General features: G+C 45.6%; 1 pseudogene across 1 annotated transcript; it reads left to right on the forward strand.

The window, feature by feature from the left end:
* The first annotated feature begins 2,613 nt into the window (after nucleotides 1–2,613).
* On the forward strand, nucleotides 2,614–6,722 carry LOC147356405 (PRAME family member 8-like; annotated as a pseudogene). The gene is made up of 4 exons (XR_015142727.1): nucleotides 2,614–2,714; nucleotides 3,502–3,821; nucleotides 4,256–4,828; nucleotides 5,831–6,722. The product of XR_015142727.1 is annotated as a PRAME family member 8-like (transcript).
* The last annotated feature ends 2,281 nt before the right edge of the window (nucleotides 6,723–9,003 follow it).

Genomic DNA, 9,003 nt, shown 5'->3' on the forward strand with positions numbered 1-9,003 from the left:
AAGCTGTTGGTATTTGTGAACAAATGCACACTACAAGGAGAACAGAATTTTATTTTCTGGGGAATAGCATCACTTTGGTCAGAATTTTTGTTCAACTTCTCTAATTTTGAAGAAATAGAATTATCAAAATTTACTTGGAAAAAAGCCCATAGGACTTTGGTTAGGCTACCAAGCCCCAAGGAAAATGGCTGGAGTAAATTGCCATCTAAGAGTAACTTCTGTGCATGCTGACCTGCATGTGTGTGCTACATCATTTCAGTCATGTCCAGCTCTTTGTGACCCTATGGACTGTGGCCCACTAGGCTCCTCTGTCTGTGAGATTCTCCAGGCAAGAATACTGGAGTGGGTTGTCATGCCCTCCGGGGATCTTCTCAACCCAGGATCGAAACCGGGTCTCTTTCATCTCCTATATTGACAAGAGGGTTCTTTGCCACTAGTGTCATGTGGGAAGAACCTAAAAGAAAATGCATATTGGTAGCAGCTGCCACCCTGTATATAATATATTGTTACCCTGATTATTTAACTTCTAAGCAGAGTACCTCATGTGAAATGCCAGACTGGATGAAGCACAAGCTGGAATTAAGATTGCTGGGAGAAATATCAATAACCTCAGATGTGCAGGTGACACCATGCTTATGGTAGAAAGCAAAGAGGAAATAATGAGCCTCTTGATGAAGGTGAAAGAAGAGAGCGAAAAAGCTTAAAATTTAACATTCAAAAAATGAAGATCTTGGCATCTAGTCCCATCACTTCATGGCAAATAGATGAGGAAACAAAGAAAACTGGTGGTTCAGTCAATAAGTCATGTCTGACTCTATCAACCCCCTGCACTGTAGCCTGCCAGGCTCCTCTGTCCATGGGATTCTCCAAGCAAGAATACTGGAGTGGCTTACCATTTCCTTTTTCAGGGGATCTTCCTGACCCAGAAATGGAACCCAGGTCTCCTGCATGGCAGGTAGATTCTTTACTTGCCTGCAGCTACGAGGGAAACCCATACTTTATTTCCTTGGGCTGCAAAATCACTGAGATGGTGACTGCAGCTATGAAAGTAAAAAAGCTTGCTTGGTCCTTGGAAGAAAAGCTATAACCAATCTAGACAGCATATTAAAAAGCATAGACATTACTTTGCTGACAAAGGTTCCTATAGTCAAAGCTATAGTTTTTCCAGTAGTCATGTATGGATGTGAGAGTTGGATCATAAAGAAGGCTGAGAACCAAAGAATTGATGCTTTCGAACTGTGGTGTTGGAGATGTTTGAGAGTCCCTTGGACTGCAAGGAGATCCAACCAGTCAATCCTAAAGGAAGTCAACCCTGAATATTCACTGGAAAGACTGATGCTGAAGCTGAAGCTCCAATATTTTGGCCACCTGATGGGAAGAGTAGACTCCCTGAAAAAGACCCTAATGCTGGGAAAGAATGAAGGCAGGAGGGGAAGGAGATAACAGAGGATAACATGGTTGGATGGCATCACTGACTGGCTGGACATGCATTTGAGTAAGCTCCAGGAGTTGGTGATAGACAGGGAAGCCTGGCATGCTCCAGTCCATGGGGTGGCAAAGAGTCGGACACGACTGAGCAAATAAACAACAGCAAAAGCAAGCAGTTGCCATAAGAAGGACATGGTTAGGTCCAAGTTAACTAGTTTACTTACCTCCCCTTGGTAAGTTCTCAAACAGCCCATAGGACCCACCATCAGTGCCTCTCAGTCTTGGAAATGTCTGGTTTCCCAGGGCTCACAACTCTCCCTGCGCTCACATTCTCAGATTTAATCTTTTCATGTCAGTTTTCTCTGCTGATCCCATCTTTATGGAAAGGAACGCTCTCAAAGTTAACAGTTTCCTTTTTAATTTCTAAACCCCACCAAAAGTCTTTTAGTTTCCCTCCTCCTCAAGAGGGGGAAAAAAAAAAAAAAACCAGACAAAACTTATTTTATTCTGTTTGGGTCATTCAGAGTCCCTTTAGGAATGACCCCCTCCACACTGCCTAGACCACACCCTTGCTCCTAACTGTGATTTTGAGTCAGCTATTACAGAGAAGCCCTGACTTAATCCCAGAAGACCAAGCACATTTCCAATTGCATTTCCCTTTAATAGGTTCATGATCTGCTGTTTCCAGTGTAAAACAAAAGTCACAACTTGATGTTGCTGCTTAGTCGCTAAGCTGTGTCTGACTCTTTTGTGACCCCACGGACTATAGACCACCAAGCTCCTCTGTCCATGGGATTTTCCAAGAAAGAATACTGGCTTGCCATTTCTTTCTTCAGGGGATCCTCCCAACCCAGGGATGGAACCCGAGTCTCCTGCTTGGATTCTTTGCCACTGAGCCACCTGGGAAGCCTCAGTCAGTGACCCAATTAGAAGAACTCAATCAGTGTTCATAGAGTGAATCCATGGCTGAGACTTTGACTCTCCTCCCCCAGTGTATCCCTCCTGAGTGAATATCTGATTCAATTAATCCATCTGACTAAAGGCAAAGATCCAATCAGGATTTACCTAATGGACATTTGAAAATCTAATCAGGCATCACTTTCTGATTAGATAGTAGCAGTTGGACAGGGGGAAGATGTGATTAAAAAGGCCTATAAAAACCTGAGGAATCAAAGAAGAAGTCCAGAAACTTCTTTCTCTGGATTCGCTGCCTGTCTTCTCCAAGCTACTTGGTGGCTTCTGCACCAGATCTGACCTCTGAGCACCGTTCAACCCCAGCAGAGCTGGTAAGTTACAGACCTCAGCAAAAGACCCCTCATCTTACCTATGGTCAGCAGGTTTCCACTGGTGGTATGCAGCAATGGTGTCAGGGAGATTTCTTTCTTTTCAGATGTGTACATGTAAGGCTTTGGTTTTACCTCTAAGTGTAATTTTGCCTCAATCCCAAACATTTTGATATGTGCTTTCCTTTATATCATTTAAAAATATCTTAACCAACAAGATTTCCTTTTTTAATGAAAACGTCTAATTTTTTAATTAAATTGTTTTAATTGGAGGATAAACATCCATATTTTTGAAATTTTATTTCTTGACATTAAAAATATTCAGTTTGTGCAAATGGCATTCATTTAAGGAGTCTGTTTCATCTTTCTCAGCCTGTTAACTGTGGGAAATAAGGATGGAGGCTGTATTGGACTACATGATGCTCTTCTTCCCATAGTTTTAAGGCTCTAAGTGATTTCAGTATTTTCCCCCTAAAAGATGGATCCTAACCTTCAGTTCTTGGTATCACTTCCCACTGAAACATGATTAAGCAAAGCAGTGAATGGAAATGGATGGACCAGTGGTTGGGTTTCTTCCTTCTTGATCCTTAAGAAGTGCTTGTTCTGGTACCCATAAGGGCAGAGCTATGCCACTATGCCCACTAAGCCCAGAGTGAAATTTTGAAAAACTAAGGCTCTTCTCAATTGTCAGAGCAGAGACTTTATCTCTGAGTTGGTTCCTCTAAAGGGTGGGGAGACATATAAAGTGATATTCATGCTTACCTGAGAAAGATGCCTTCTTCTCTCCAAGTTCTTACAGGATTCCTTTAGGAGCAGATTCAGGATGAGTATCCGGAAACCCCTGAGACTCCTGAACCTGGCAAGAAAGAGCCTACTAACCGATGAGGCCTTGACCATTTCTACTCTGGAGCATCTGCCCATCGAGCTCTTCCCCCCACTCTTCATGGAAGCGTTCTGTGGAAGACACAGAAAGACCTTAAAGGCCTTGGTGCAAGCCTGGCCCTTTGTCCGCCTGCCTCTGGGGGGCCTGATGCAAATGCCTCATCTGCTAACGTTACAAGCAGTGCTTGATGGACTTGATGTCCTGCTCACACAGAAGGATCGTCCAAGGTGAGTCAGATGCAGGTAATCTGGTAGGATGTGAGCAATCCCAAACAGACAGCTGAAGACAGGAAAGTAGATGGCACATGGATGGGCCAGTGACTTCTGATGATGCCAATGAAGAAACACAGAGACTTGGCCATTGCTGAGCTCACTTTGGGAAATGCCTTCCAGCAGTGTAGGAGTGCCTAAGATGCAAGGAAATCTGAAAGTACAAGCCCCAGCCTCCCCCCAGGGATGTTTAAGGCCACTAGAAGTAGAAAGCTAAGGAAAATGGAAGAGGAAAAGAAGATGGAGGAAGGTGAAGCAGAGAGGGGAGAGGACAAGGCAGCACGTGATGTTGGGAATTTGAAGTAAAAACTCATGTGGGAAGTCCGAGTGTTGCCTAAAGTTTGTGTGGATATTATTAAAACCATCACTGCCAACCTGTTGTTTCCCCACAGGAGGTGCAAACTGCGTGTGCTGGATTTAAGGAATACTGGCCAGGACTTCTGGAGAATGTGGTCTGGATCCAGCATCCATGTGCCCTCAAGCTTTTCAATGGCACCAGGGGCTGAGGACAGGCCGAGGACCGAGCAGCCCTTGGCTCCCTTTGAGGTGTTCATAGAACTTCACCTCAAGGAAAGGAGCATGGATGGATTTCTCACCTGCCTTATGAGATGGGTGGAGCAGAGGAAAGCGTCCATACACCTGTGCTGTAAGAAGCTGAGGATCCTTTCACTTTCCATGGATAAAATTATGAAGGTCCTGAGCATAGTGCAGCTGGACTGTATCCAGGAGGTATACGTGGATCGCACCTGGCATCTGTCCACCCTGGCCACATTTGCTCCTCTCCTGGGCCAGATGAGCAATTTGCAGAAACTCCTCATCTCCCACATCCACATGCCTGATCCTGAGGAGCAGGAGGAAGAGCACATTGTCAGAATTACTTCTCAGTTCCTAAGGCTGCACCACTTCCGGGATCTCCATCTGGAATCCCCCTTCTACCTCGAAGGCTGCCTGGACCAGATGCTCAGGTGAGTGTGCACCACTGACCGGGTAACAGTGAACCCAACACTAGAATATCAAATGCACCGTCCCCTTTGCTGCTCCATTGTGAACTGTGGTATCACATAACCACCCAAATCTAGGTAGGGGTCCAAATTGGGAGGAGGCTCTGGAAAGGGACACTGTGCTGGAAACTATAGACTAGGGGTTAGAATCTAGGGGATGGTTATTTGGTTTCTTCTTAGGAAGAGTTATCTTTTCTAGGTGACTTAGGATAATAGGTAAGGGCATTGAACACGGACAACTCCAACAGCCCTGAGCATTTCTAAACTGAAGCTCTGGGTTCTTCAGCTTTCTGACCAGGATGAGCCTATCTCAAATTCCCTGTCTGTAAAAGGATATTTTTTGCTCCAGATACGGTAAATAATATATTGGAAATGCATGATTCTGTAGATGATGGTAATAGGGCAGGTGTCAAAGGGATCATAAAAATTAGAAGCTGGTTTGCAGATAAAGCAGGGATATAAGTGAGCCCCACAGGCTGGCATTCTCAGTGGATGCTGTGGGATTTTGCCCAGGTTTGTCCTCTATGCAAGTCACCCAGGAGCCTCACCTGCCTGAGATGGATGTCTGGGGCCAAAGTGTGTTCAGAAGGAAGCCTGGGTAGGAAGCATTTTAAGTATATCTCTTACTATTAACTTTCAGCGATGTCCAATCTTGATTGAGACAAGATGTCAAGCTCTCTGAGTTTGTTCTAGTCCATTCCATTATCTTCATTCCTCTTCATAAGGAAGCAGAGAACATTTTTCTCTGCTTGAGTAATGAGGAGAGAGAGGTTTTGAGACTCTATGTACTTGACCTGGTCACACAAAAAAGGTGAAATGACTGGCTGCAATGAGATTGGCCATTCTGAGTATTAATCCTTATCAGATGATCAGTTCAAATCTGGGCTTGGGCAGATCACTTGTCTCTCAACTTGCAATCAACTTCCACCTCAGTTTCCAATACCTAATTCCTCTCTTTCTCCCCAGGTGCCTGATGACCCCGTTGGACAACCTTGGGATTACTCGCTGCCTGCTTACAAATTCAGACCTGACCCATCTGTCTCAGAGTCCAAACATCAGTCAGCTAAAGGGCCTGGATCTGAGTGGGGTCACCATGACCTACTCTAGTCCTGAGCTCCTCCCAGCTCTGCTGGAGAAAGTTTCAGCCACCCTCCAGGAGCTGTACTTAGAGCAATGTGGTATCAGGGACTCCCACTTGGAATCCATTCTGCATATCTTGAGCCGCTGTTTCCAGCTCATGTCCTTCAGTCTGCATGGGAACCTCCTCTCCATGGCCATCCTGGAAAAGCTGCTGCGACACACCTCTGGGCTGCCCAGGTTAAGTCAAGAGCTATACCCTGTCCCTCAGGAAAGTTTCAGCTCTGATGGGATCCTCCAACCCAGGAGACTTTCCCAGTGTCAGACTGAACTGGTTGAGATCCTGGAGGACTTGGGACATCCCAGGACCATCTGCATTAGCTTCATGCCCCTGTCCACCCTGTGGAGATAACACATTCTACCATCCTGAGCCCATCATATACAGTGATAACACCCTTGCTTAGTCCGTAGCATCAGTGGAAAGCTTTCTTCTGAGCACTTTGAAAATGAAATCTAGGACAAGACACATCATGAAAGGGAAATAAGCCATGGTTTCAGACATCTGCTCAATGTGAATGTGAAAAGGAAAGGTGATCCTGCAGGGAAGCAGGATTGCAGAGGGAAATACTGTCTCCTGGAATAGGAATGCTTGTAGAGTCAGAACTAAGAACCTACATTTCTTTAGGTGGATTTGAGCTTGAGATTTACATGTTGGAGTAATCCCTGGGTAGATGGCTGTAAAAATATGGTCAGAAATAAAGAGTCCCTCATTGTAAATGGATTGCTGGTGTTCAGGATGTATTTTTCCTGATTTTTCAGTTCATATCGGGGAAATCTCCAGACATTGATTTGAAAAAAAAAAAAAAGCACTGAGTTGTCTATGATCCCAAAACCTTACCATTCCCACCAGGTCTTTATTCAACCTGGTGCATCTCTTACCTCCTTGCTTACTTCTGGAGCTGTTCAGTGGGGTAATATACACACAGAGAAACAGACTCAGTGGCCAGTGAGCCACTGCAGTGCAGACCCCAGGCAGGCCTCTCACTGCTGACTCAGGCCATGACCCTGGACATGAGCAGCCTTCTTGGTTGTCCTGGTCCCTCCATAACTTTCAGTTACTGACCTTTTTGTGGGGGTGGAAAGGGTTTTACTGAAAGAGGCATGGCTCCCATTTCTGGAAGGGGTTGTCCACACTGCAGATAAGCTAAACTTCTGAGCCTTGCTGACCTATTACCCATGGTGGATAATGATCCTTCTTGAATTAATCTATTGACCGGGGAAGTTACATAATTTCCTTTAGCAAAATACTAAAATCATAGAGGCATGTAACATGGTTTCAGTGTTTCTATACCTCATCAAAAATCCTTTCAAGGATTACATTATATTAATGAGAAATTGTCTTTATCTCCATAAAACCCCCTGTCTCTCTCTATTACAGAAGTCTGTAATACCATGTTTTGACATCAGATGTTAGGTTGTGTAAGGAAACACTTGTGGGTGTATGTGACCTCCTTGCCTGTGGTAAGATACTGTATTTGTCAGGGTTCTCCTGAGTAACCACTAGGGGTATAACTGATTGTTGAGCAACGTGTCTGTTAGAGGCACTACCCTCTGTTCAGTTGAGTTCCCTGTATCATTTATTCTCTGCCTTTCTTTTCTTCTTTTGCACATCCTTGAATTCCACCAACTAGATCCTACAAAACAATATATACTCTTGGAAAACATCTGTGTTTAAGTGCATCTGAGCGTTTCAAACCAGTGTTTTCCAGGGTCACCTGTATATGTATTAGAGGAGATTTACTATGGGAATGGGTTTGCCTAGAGGCTGAGAAGTCTCTCAGTCTGCTGTCTATAAACTAGAGTACCAGCAAAGACAGAGGTTTATCTCAGACTGAGGATTAAGGCTGAGAACCAGGTAAGGTGATGATGTTACACTAAGTCTGGGGCCAATGATCTGAGAACTAAGGGAACTGCAGGGAGATTAAACCAGTCAATCCTAAAGGAAATCAGTCCTGAATATTCATTGGAAGGACTGATGCTGAAGCTGAAGCCCCAACACTTTGGCCATCCGATATGAAGAACCTGACGCTGGGAAAGACTGAAGGCAGGAGGAGAAGGGGATGACAGAGGATGAGATGGTTGGATGGCATCACCGACTCGATGGACATGAGTTTGAGCAAGCTCAGGGAGTTGGTGATGGACAGGGAGGCCTGGCATGCTGCAGTCCGTGGGGTTGCAAAGAGTGGTATGTGACTGAGCGACTGAACTGAACTGAGTGGCAGTATTGGTGACCTCCTCCAAAAGGGCTTATGCCACCACTGCTGCTGCTGCTAAGTCACTTAGTCATGTCCGACTCTGTGCGACCCCATAGACGGCAGCCCACCAGGCTCCACCATCCCTGGGATTCTCCAGGCAAGAACACTGGAGTGGGTTACCATTTCCTTCTCCGATGTATGAAAGTAAAAAGTGAAAGTAAAGTCCCTCAGTCGTGCCCGACTCTTAGCGACCCCATGGACTGCAGCCCACCAGGCTCCTCCATCCATGGGATTTTCCAGGCAAGAGTACTGGAGTGGGGTGCCATCGCCTTCTCTGGGGCTTATGCCAGGACTGTTTAATTCAGTGCCCATAACCCCATGGCAGCCACTGTCAACGCACGCCTCCAATGGAGATTGCTGGACACTCACAAGCAGGTCTGGATCAGTCTCTTATGGAGTCACTTCTCCTTTCTCCTGGGTCTGGGTGGGCACAAGGTTTTGTTTGTGCCCTCCAGGCTGTAGATTGTCTGTTCAGTGGCTCTATGGTGGGGCTAATATGCCCTGTCTCCCAGATCTGCTACAGACAGAGCTCCTGTCCCCATGATAGGTTACTGCTGACCCGTGCTGCTGCAGGAGGCATTCAGACACTCAAAGGCAGGTCTGTCTCAGTCTCTAGTGTGATCCCTGGGTCCTGGTGCACACAAGCTTTTGTTTGAGCCCTCCTAGCATCTCTGGCGGGTATGGGGTTTTATTCTAAGTGTGGTTTCACCTCTCTGGGCTTAAGTCAGGACTTCTCTGAAAAAGTTG

Source organism: Bos grunniens, chromosome 16, assembly GCF_055505025.1.
Source record: "Bos grunniens cultivar Pamir isolate PY7600 chromosome 16, Bosgru_T2T1.0, whole genome shotgun sequence".
Lineage (NCBI taxonomy): Eukaryota > Metazoa > Chordata > Mammalia > Artiodactyla > Bovidae > Bos > Bos grunniens.